Raw genomic sequence first — 12,225 nt, forward strand, 5'->3', positions numbered from 1 at the left:
AGTCCACTATAGCTGATATTTTACTTGAATCAACTCTAACATAGTCTTTCGATATTACGTGTCCCAAAAATCTAAATTTAGCAAATAATTGTTTTTCATGCAAAGTCTGCAGAATTATTCTCAAATGTTGGGCATGCTCTGTTTCATCTTAAGAATAGGTTAGAATGCCATCAATGAACACAACTACAAATTTATCTAAATACGGCCTGAATATTCTGTTCACAAATCCATAAACATAACAGGTGCATTGGTCAAACCAAAAGGTATAATAAGAAATTCGTAGTGTTCGTACCTGGTTTTAAAAGTGGTTTTTGGCACATCTAAATCTTTAAATCAGAACTGGTAATATCAAGAACGAAGATCAATATTTAAAAATACTATCGTACCTTTCAACTGATCAAACAAATCATCGATACGTGGCAAAACATATTTGTTCTTAATCGTAACTTTGTTAAGTTTTCGATAGTCGATACATAGCCGTATTGACCCGTCCTTTTTCTTGACAAACAATACAGGAGCATTCTAGGGAGAAAAAACTAGGCTGCAAAAAAATCCGTCTGCCAAGTCTTGCAACTGTGCTTTCATCTCTTTTAATTCTATAGATGTCATTCTATACGGAGCTATCGATATTGGATAAGTTCGCAGCACTAACTCAATAACAAATTCAACCTCTCTGACCGATGATATACTTGGTACTTCTTCTGGAAATACATTTGGAAGTCACAAACAGTCGAAAACGACTCTAATTTTAATTCTGAAACCCTGGAATCAAATATATAAGCTAGGTACACTTCAGAGCCCTTTTTGACATTTTTCTATGCCAACATAGCTGAAATAACATTAGATGTACTATCAAATCTATCTAATTCAACCCGGATTGTTTCATCATTTTGACATTTCAACACAATTTTCTTTCATCTATAGTTCACAATAACATCATGCAGAGTTAACCAATTCATACCCAGAATCACATCAAATTCATCAAAGGGTAATAACATCAAATCAGCCAAAAAGTTACAATCCCGAATAATCAAAGAACAATTTTTACAAACTTTATCAACTAACACATACTGAACTAGAAGATTCATTACTTTAATCACAAATTCAGTAGATTCATAAGGTATTTTCTTATTCGACACTAAAGTTGTGCATACATATGAGTGCATTGACCCTGGTCAATCAAAGCATTAACATTAGTATTAAAGATAGAACATGAACTCATAATCATATCAGGTGCCAGAGTTTCCTCTCGAGCTTAGATCGCATAAGCCCTAGCTGATGCCCATGCCTCAGATCTAATAGTAGAATATTTCGTTCCACTTCAACTGTTACCTACATTTCCACTATTTTCAGGTGTTCTCCCTTTCGTAGTTGTGTTACTTGAACAAGTGTTCTGAGATTTTTCCTTATCAGATCTTTCAAGGCAACCTCTGAGGAAATGATTGTAAAAACCACATTTAAAGCACGACCTATGTCTCAATCTGCACTCTCTGAAATTTCTTCTATTGCATTGTTGATATTTAGGTTTACTGTTTCAGACGCTACCTATACTCGCTACAGATATAGCTTGAGGTCTTGAACTCGAATATTGTTTCCCTTTATTGTTTTTCGAGAATCCCACTAAAACTGATGGAAAACTATGAAATTCCTTTGAATTCTTCAATGGAGATAAGAATGACTTTCCCATAGGTTGTTTACTAGGTCACGTGCCCCAGAATCTGCTTTTCTTTTCGCTTTACTGAGTTTTTCAACTTTATTTGCTCGATCCACTAGAACCACAAATTATTTCAATTCTAGAATCCCAATTAGCAACTTGATATATTCATTTAGACATTCTTCAAACTGAGTACACATAACAACATCTAATAGTATACATTCTCGAGCATATTTGCTGAGTTGTACAAATTTTCTTTCATACTCCGCTACAGTCATACGACCTTATTTCAATATAAGAAACTCTTTCCATTTCTTGTCAATATATAGTTGGCTAACATAATTCTTCCTAAATTATGTTTGAAAGAATTCCCAATTCACATGACATTTAGGTACCGCCGCAATCAAGGTTTTTCACCACTGATACATTGAATCTTTCAACAGAGACACAACATATTTTAAACATTCAACAAGTGTACATGACAATTCATTAAAAACCATCGCGGTGTTTTGTAACACCCTATACCCGTAATCCACGCCGGGGCGGAGTACAAGGCATTACCTAACTTGATCTCATGCATTGGAATAATCTCAAGTCACCAAGACTTGGTCCAAGTTAAAACTTTTTCAATTTCTACCTTAAATTTCTTATTATGGGATTACAAGCCCCAAATCGACCGTTGAAAACTATTCGAAACCATTCCGGGTCCTTAAACCAACCTTAAGAAATTGGCCTTTAAAACAGGGCACGCGCACATGTGGAAGGGCAACACGCCCGTGCCCCATACCCGTGTGGAATTAAATTCTAAATCACACCTACAGGGGTTTTCACACGGCCAGACACACGCTCGTGTCAATGGCCCGTGTCCTTCACACAGTCACGACACACCCTTGTCTTAGCCCATGTGAAAAAATTTGGGTATTATGTTTTTTACGTAAGCAGCCCTAGAATATCAGAGGGCCATTGCACACGCCCGTGTACTAGGCCGTGTCCTCCACGGCTGAGACACACGTCCGTGTCTCTACCTGTGTGTTTATTATCATGCATACTGACTTGAAATTTTTACGTGCATGGGACACACGGTCGGACCACATGCCCATGGGGCTGACCGTGTGTCATACGCAACCTAGACACGCGCCCGTGTGCCTACCCGTGTAGACAATATAAGGCTATTTACCAAGCCTCATTGCCACTATTGCATACCAATTTTCATGCAACTGCCAACCAACCAAATCAAGCATGATTTCCATAATCAAATCAGCTACAATAGATATTCATTCAACCATGAGGATGCATCTTTTATAAGCTCAAAATAAATATTAGCCATCATTCATAGCTCAATACTAAGTGTGGGATCTATCCCAAGCCAACACATTTGGCCAATTCTCAAAGACTCAAAATAATAAGTTCTAACCCTATACATGTCATATTCAAAAATATATATCCAACTATACCGATTGTTTCGACTGATAGTGTGATTGATATCTCTGACTTCTGGTGATCCCTGAGCTAGTTAGGCGACACTGAAAGGAAAGGGAAAGAAAAGAGAGTAAGCATAAAGCTTAGTAATTCACATATAAATAAGCATACCACAACATTTATTCATAATCAACATGCTCATAACACTAAAGTAGGCATAGGTGTAACTTACTCACTACCATCTATACAAGTCACATTATATTTATATTGAGCTCATATCTCATACGTACTGAGTAGGTACCTGTATCATTCACAACATGATTATACTTTCCTCGTTAACTCAAGAACATAACACTCATCGTTAAACCATTCAGAATATCACTGGGTATTCATTAAGCCTCAGACATGGGTTAAGCGCCGATGCAATGTCCCAGACATGGTCTTACATTGGCTCATAGCTCAAGTCGATGCCATGTCCCAGCCATGGTCTTACACTAACTATCATCTCTTAGCCGATGCATGTCCCAGACATGTCTTACACTAGCTTACGTCTCGAGGCCGATGCATGTCCCAGACATGTCTTACACTAGCCCTCGTATCAATCCCAATGCCATGTCCTGGACATGGTCTTACACTGGCTTACACGAGTGACCCTAATGTCACGGCATGAACATCCGGTTTATTTCCTATGTTCAACGAGAACTCTACTATCTTTATTATCATCCTACTTTCTCAAGTCCACAATCAAGCAATCCATGCTATATTAAATTTAAAAGTAATTTGACACATACATTATCAATGTAGTTACATTATTCATATACAACTTACCTCGGATTACAAAATGTACACGACTGGTTGGTTTAGTCGTTTTGCTTGGCTTTCCCCCGATCTAGGTTCAGATTTAGAAAATCTTGATCTATACTAGCAAAATATACTCATTTAGTCACTAAATAAAATCAGGAAATCCAAAATTCACGTATTAGGTAAAATGACTATTTTGCCCGTAGACCTTGGCAAAATGACCATTTTGCCCCTATGCTCAAAAATCAATTTTTATCGAATTTTATTGTATTTCAGCCTAGAAAAACTCTTTTTACTCTTATAGCCACTCCAAAATCCCACTATTTTACACACTTATCACCTAATTTGCAACTTATGCAAAATAGTCCATTTAGGTGTTTTCATGCTAACACATATCACAAAAGTTGTTTATAACTCAACTAGGACTAATTTTATTCTATAAAAACTCAAAAAAATCTACAAATCTATTCATGGCAAAACCCTAAACTCTTAATCATTTTGCAAAATAAACCCCTCATTTGAAAGCTTATGCTTTAAGGAGTCCAAAAATGTAAAAATCATTAAGAGAAACTATCAAAACCACTTACTTGAGAGGCTCAAAGTTGCTGAAAATTTTGAAGCTCTTAAACCCCAACAATGGCTGAAATTTTCGGTGGTGTATGGGAGAAGAAAAAAAAGATGACAACTTTTCTTTATTTTTAGTCAATATTAAGTCACCTAACACACCAAACTTAAAGATTTTGTCCCCTCTCTTTGACTCTATGGCTGGCCAAGCACTTTTACAAAAGGATTAATTTCCCTTTAAAAACCCCCAATTTTGGTTCTTTAACTATTTAACACCCCTAGCTATCAATTTAAGACTTTTACACTTTATGCGATTTAGTCCTTTTTCACAATTGGGCTCACAAACGTTAAAATTAGCTCACCAAATTTTTCATGCACTAATATATTAATGCTAGAATGTCAAAATAATAATAAAATAGTCTTGTTAACTTTGGATTTGTTGTCCCGAGACCACTGTTCCGACTAAGCCCTAAATCGGGCTGTTACATGTTTTCTAACCAAAATTCGGCTTTTTCAAGATCATCTTCGACTATACCACGAAACTCTTCAACCTTATATTTACGAATCTGATCAACTAGATGCTTGCTTGCACGTACCTATTCCAAACCCTGAGGGATAATAGGGACATGTTGGGGTACGAAAGAGGTGGAGGTTATTGAGTCATCGGGTTTGTTTTCACGAACTCAGAGAATCACTCAGACATCATTTGGAAGAAGGCTTCTTTCGCCTTACTTCATCAGCCCTCAGCTACAGACCCACTAACACTACTAGCTGCTCCGTGTACGGAGGCTTGTGCGTTACTCTCAACCTCATCAGAATCCGCTCAATTGGATGATATCTTATCTATACGAAAACATAGTTCAATTTAAGTCAGGAGTTATCACACTATCACAGGTTATATAATGACATGTATTTCTAGACTCCATACATGCTACATCCAGTATAAGAACTGACTAAATCATAGCTCTGATACTACTAAATGTAACACCCCTAACCCGTTTCTGTCGCGAAATTAGGGTTACGAAGCATTACCGAACAATCAAAAATATTTAACATTTTAACATTTAAATAAATTAAACATATTATAATTCAATCACATGCATCTTGTCCCCAAATCGAGCCTTTGAGACCCTAAAAATAATTTAAAAGTAATTCAGGACTAATTTGAAACAAAACAAAAAGTTTAAGAAAAAGTTGTAAAAATTGGAAAATAGAGGTCACACGGCCCTGTGGCCAGGCTATGTGACATCACCCCAGGCTGTGTGACATTTGAACAAGGGACACACGACTGTGTCCTAACTCTTGTCCTCACTCATGAACTCACTGAGTTACCCCACACGCCTGTATGTCAGGCAGTGTGCTAGGCCGTGTAACTCACTGACTTCAATCACTAAGAAGCTCTCAGATGACACACAAACGTGTCGCCAGACTGTGTGTGTCACATGGTCGTATGACAACTCGTGTCCCAGGTCGTGCAAACCCAAAATTTACCTAAAATCAAACCATTACAACTCTAATTCATGCCTAATCATTCAAACCATTTAGGCACACATTCAAGGGGTTCAAACATTATTCAAACATACATAAACATGCCATGTCAATCATCCTAAATCACCTAACCAATATGCCATTCAAAGGCACCACAGTAGCATCAAAACATCATTTACCAAAACAAGATAACATTGTCATATTTCAAGCATTATAACCTAGTTCATTTACCTCCCAAATCATATCAAAAGATAACCATTATCAAGCCATTACAAACCTACCAAATACTATGCATTTCAATTACCTAAAGATGGTCAAAATGACCTAACTTAACAAGCATTACAAGTCCATCAACCAAATATAATCTTCAAAGCATAAACATACCAAATCACCATTACAAAACATCCTATACATGCCATTATTAACCTTGGCCAAAATACAAAAAACCTACCAAATTAGTTGTTAGATAGTGTGATAAGTCTCAGATGAGCTTCCAACCGGTCGACCTTCTGATAATCTATAAAATAAAAGAAAATAACTATGTAAGCATTGAGTGCTTAGTAAGCTCGTATAAACTTAAACATAACTTACCACCTCATTAACAAAATTCATGGATTAAGCATAAACCATTACCAATGCCATGAGTTTAGTACAAGCCTATTCAAGTATCATCAAGATCACATGTTGGCAGGTTTATCAAAATAACATCTACGCTTATTTATATCATAAGTAGATTTCATAAGATACATTACATATGCATCAACATTTCCATAAAGTCATGAACATTTCCATTAACTCACTGACCATTCCATTCCTTTTCTTACCTATTGAACCATCTAGAATTACTTCGGATACCTAAGAAAGGGCACATATAGTGTGCCTTTACATATGACCGTAACATTTCCTTTACATCATTGCTCACACGAGCTATGGGTCGTAATGTAAGCTACACAATGCTGCTCACACAAGCTGTAGAGAATCCGCAACAAATGCAGGACCTTAGCCATTAGTAGGACATTCAAGACCACCACTCGAAACATGAAATCCCTAATGACGTGTCATTTGTATCCTAAGAATTCCTAAGGTTCAACTAGGTCTTGTTATCCATCATTCATCATAGCATAAATACATTTATTCTCAAATTCATTTATATTACAAAAACATAGCAAACATTTAAACTTAATTAACATTAAAACGATTGCAATTCATTTAAACTTACCTCGATAATTAGGAGCGTAGAAATAGAGTCGAACTAATCCGAAGCTTTAGCCTTTCCTCGATTTAAGTCGGAATGTGGTTTATCTTTATCTGAATAAATAATTTTAATTAATTAAGTACTTCTAGTATTCAATTTAATCCATAGTTCATATTTATGCAAAATTACAGATTACCCTTATCATTTTAACTTTTTACCATTTAGTCATTAAGTTCATAACTTAGAATCTAACCATTTTAACCTAAATCCAACTTTACCCATGATGCAAGTAGACCTGTTCATGGGTCGGGCCACCCGGCCCGGCCCGAAGGTCTGCTTGAAATGTGGGAGGGCTTGGGCAAAAATATAGGCACGAAAAATGGGCTTGGACAAAAAATAAGGCCCGTTTAAAAAAAGAGTTAGGCCTCGAGTAAGGCATTTTTGGCCTTGGCCCGGCCCGACCCGAATTCACTAAAGGACAAAAAAATTATTTTTTTTATTTTTTAATATTATTTTCTTATTGTTTTCTTCCTATTTTGCTACCATTTTACTATTATATTGCTATTATTTTGTTGTTATTGTTTGGATATTGTATAAAATTTATTTTATTGTTAATTTTGTTATTCTTTTAGAGGCATTTGTTTGTTAAGTTGCCTCTATCTTAGTGTTATTTAAGTAAACATATTTTTTAAAATTTATTTTTGATTTGTTAGGAAATATTTATTTTGATGTTTTTAGTATTTTTGATGTATTATATATATTTTAAAATTATATAAAGAATAATATAAAAATTGATATGGGCGGGCCGAGTCAGGCCCGAGTTTTAACACTTTTATGTAGGTCGGGCTTAGGCAAAATTTTAGGCTCATTTTTTGGGTCGGCCCAGGCCCGGGCCTAGCAAACGGGCCTAAATTTTTAGTTGAGCCCGGCCCGACCCATACACATCTCTAGATGCAAGGGACCTTAAAGCAACTCATATAAATCAACATTTCACAATAGATCCCATGGATTTACACTTTTAACAATTTAATCCCCAATTCCAAAATTCATCAAAAAATAACTTAACAAAACTTGTTTACTTTACAATAAGGATTAATAATCTATCAAATAACTTCAAAACACATGCAATAACATCCATGGAAAGTCCCTCAGCCTTTAACAATTTTGCAATTTAACCCCCGGGCTAGCTAGAATAAGCTAAAACAAACTCGAAAACATAAAAATCATTAAAAATGGGGCACAAAACCATACCATGCAAGGGAAACAAGCTTGGCCGAACTCTCCTCCTCCTTTAATGGCTAAAATCAATTTTAGAATGAGGAAGATAAAACTATTTTTTTTATTTAGTTTAGGTTTTAATTATTCAATTACCATTTTAACCTTTAAAAACTATCAAAATTTCAATAAAACCTTATCCATAACTATCCACTTACTCTTTAATTGTTATATTTACCATCCAAGTCCATTAACTTTCCTTTCCATAGCCATTTAGCCCTTTTAACTAATAGAACTCAACTTTTACACATTTTATAGTTTAGTCTTTTTCACCTAATTAACCATTTAAACAACAAAATTTCTTAACGAAATTTTAATACGACCTTAATATAATCTTGTAGACATTAAATAAATAATAAAATAATAATTAACTTGTCAGAATCGTGGTCTCGAAACCACTATTTTTCACACCACTGAAAACGAGCTGGTACACTTGCTCAATCTGTTATTTTGGTTATCCCTAATTATTTCATGCAAACTAGCAAGATCCTTGTGAGTGTTTGCACAGCCATAGAAAAAATAGCTCGGGACTTTATTTAGGGAGAATCATCAACCAGTCATAAGCTTTCCTTAGTTAAATGGTTGCACTGCTATCAGCCTATGTCGAATGGGGGGTTAGGTATTCGCAGCCTTAAGACTCAAAATGATTCTTTATTGTTGAAATTGGGTTTTAACCTACTTACAAATAAACATGCATTATAGGCTAAGGTTCTTCGATCCAAGTACAAGCTTACGGATGATGTTCCATTTGATATTTCAAGAAGTCAGTGTTCATTTGTTTGGAGTTCTCTTGTGAAAATCTAGCCACTTTTATGTCAAAACATTGGATGGTCAGTGGGTGATAGAACTCTCGTTAAATTCTGGAACTCTCGTTAAATTCTAGAAAGATAATTGGATTACGGTATTGGTCCTCTAATTAACTTCTACCTTAATATGAATCTTATTGGTTACTCGACTACGCTTCTTGATATGACTATAGCTGATGGTAATTGGAATTGGACTTACCTGAACAGGATTCTAGATAATATTACCCTTTCTTATATTGTAGGTATCCCAGCCCCAAACCCATTAGTTGGGCCTGATGCTTTGGTTTCGAGATGCTCAGATAATGGAGTTTTTACTATTAAGTCAGCTTATATTTCTCTCATGGAAGATATTTTACATCCTACAAAGGGAAAATGGAGGCTTGCTTGACACTTCAATGGCCTACAACATGTTAGACAAATCCTTTGGTTGGTTCTTAAAGAACGGTTACTTACTAATGTTGAACGCTACAGAAGAGGTATGACTGATAATATTTTATGTAAGCTTTGTGGTAGTGTTGATGAATCCATTATCCATGTTCTTCAGGACTAATGTAAAGCTCTGGAATTTTGGAAGCAATTTATTCCTTCAAGGATTATGATGCAATTTCTTTCCTATCATTTGAAACGCTAGGTAATTGCTAATTTGGAAAATAAAGTTGGGCTAGTTTTTCATGAGGTTGATTGGCGATCCCTTTTGGGGATTTTATGTTGGAAAATTTGGAAACAAAGAAACCTCTGTGTTTTCCAAAATGAGTAGTTTAACAGTACTCAAATTATCCAATCCAGTAGATGTTAGGTGAAAGTCACTAAGCGTAGGTTGGGATGAACATATGGTTTAAATATGTTCCAAATCTAGAAACATCAGTGGAAGCCACCTATGCCAGGATCCATTAAATTGAATACAGATGGGGCACGCAATTCTTATTTGAGGCTAGTGTCTTCGACAGTTGTGCATAGGGTTGAATGCAGCAATTGGCTTTGGGGAATCAGAAGAAACATTAGGAGATGTGATATTGAGCAAGCTGAGTTATGGGCTATTTATGATGGCCTCTAGTTTGCATGGAAGGAAAAATAGAAAAATGTCATTGTAGAAACGGATTGTGTTTTTGCTATTGAATCTATTCAGGGTAGATTTCAAGGCCAACGAAATAGAGATTTAGCTTTAAGAATTATGGAACTGTGTCGAAGACAGTCGAGGGTAGAGATCCAATATGTTTCGAGGGGGGCTAATACGACTGCACATACTCTTGTCGGATTGTTGAAGCAATTTCCTGTTGGTCCACATGTTTTTCAGAATATACCTTTAGTGGTAGCAGATCATTACGAAGAGAGAATTCTTCATCTAGCTTTGCATACGATGGTTAATATGTAATTGGTATTATTTTATCAAAAAATAATAAAATTTATTTTAATTATGGAAGGATATTTCTATAATTTCTTTAACCGAGTTGGTGCCCAATTATATAGCATAGATAAGTAGAAAGATTTTTAGTTATAGTAGAAATCCTATCACACGCGCATGCATATGGAAATCATGAATTTATAGCACAAATGTGTTTTAAAATAACACACAATAAATAACGAAACATATGGTTGAAACTAATTAATCATTATAACACATGAAATATGTACGATATTAAAATAAAAAAGTTAGAATATAACTTATTTGAATTACAAAAGAACATTTCCATAATTTCTCTAATTGAGTTGGTGCTGATTTGACTTGTGACACCAACTTAATCAAGAAATTAAATAATAGTGATGTTGGTAATAAATCATGCATATTAAAATAAAACCATATAAAAACTAGAAAATAAAGTTTTAATAAATTAATAAATTTAAAATTTTACTAATGTTATAGGTTTCACTTCAAACCCCACCATTTTAAAATTCAGCGTGAGTTTCAAGCTCACACCAAAATTTTTTAGATCTATCAAAATTCAGCGGTGAGTTTCAAGCTCACACCAATTTGTAGTGCTTTTTGTGAGACATTTAAGTATCTATGTTAATTAGAAATTTGCATTAGACAAATTTAAGTGTGCTTTTTAAAGCTCACGGTAGAATCTCCCATTCGTTACCCGATAAAGATTTTTCTTTCTTCCATTCAATATACAAAATAATATATTTAAGCATGAGTAATATAATTAGCACTAGATTTTATTACATTCACGAGTAATTGAAATATTTTATATTAAAAAAAATTATCAAAATATATTAACAAATGATTATTAGTGAAATGATAATAATTTTTTATATAAATTTATTAGTCTTACATTTGATTTTAAAATAATATTTTTTAATTAATTTATATAAAAATTATACGAAAGTATGAAAAGATAAAAATAACCTTACAATAAAATCATCAAATATTACAGCCGCTATCACCTTCCTGTCTGCGATTCCATCCTGAAGATGATGATGTCAACAATTTTCATAAGGTCTACTTTATTGCTAAAGTCGAATAAGAATGTCATTGGTGGTTGCATCAGCCAGAAGTACCGATTTAAGATTTGCCCAAATGAACACTTGCATGGGTGGGAAGGCAATGGGATCTTTGGTGTCTGCCATTGAATTCATGCAATATATCACGAATTAAATATTTTTTTTCCAATCCAATGATACATCATACATAAAACATATAAAAATGAAATTCATATTTTTATGATTAAAAAGATCATAAAAACTTTAGCCAAATCAGCCAATAATAACTCTGTATTCTCCTCCCACTCCCTGTCTCAAACCCTAAAAAGAATCACATATTAACCATACCAATATTCTTTTTAATTATTTGGCAATAATGAAAGTCAATGTTATTTTTAGCAAAATATCAAACCTGACTTGGGTTACAAATTAAACTACAACACTCAACAATACTTAAAAGAATATATTTAGGATAGACCAAAATGAAAACGCAAACATAATGTGATATGTACAGTCAACTATCATTAAAGATTTAATGCTTGGATAACTAAAATGAAAGCGCCCTAAAAGTTAGGTGACTAACTAGAGTTTACCCCAAAAAT

Source organism: Gossypium hirsutum, chromosome A03 (genome assembly GCF_007990345.1).
Source record: "Gossypium hirsutum isolate 1008001.06 chromosome A03, Gossypium_hirsutum_v2.1, whole genome shotgun sequence".
Taxonomy (NCBI): Eukaryota; Viridiplantae; Streptophyta; class Magnoliopsida; order Malvales; family Malvaceae; genus Gossypium; species Gossypium hirsutum.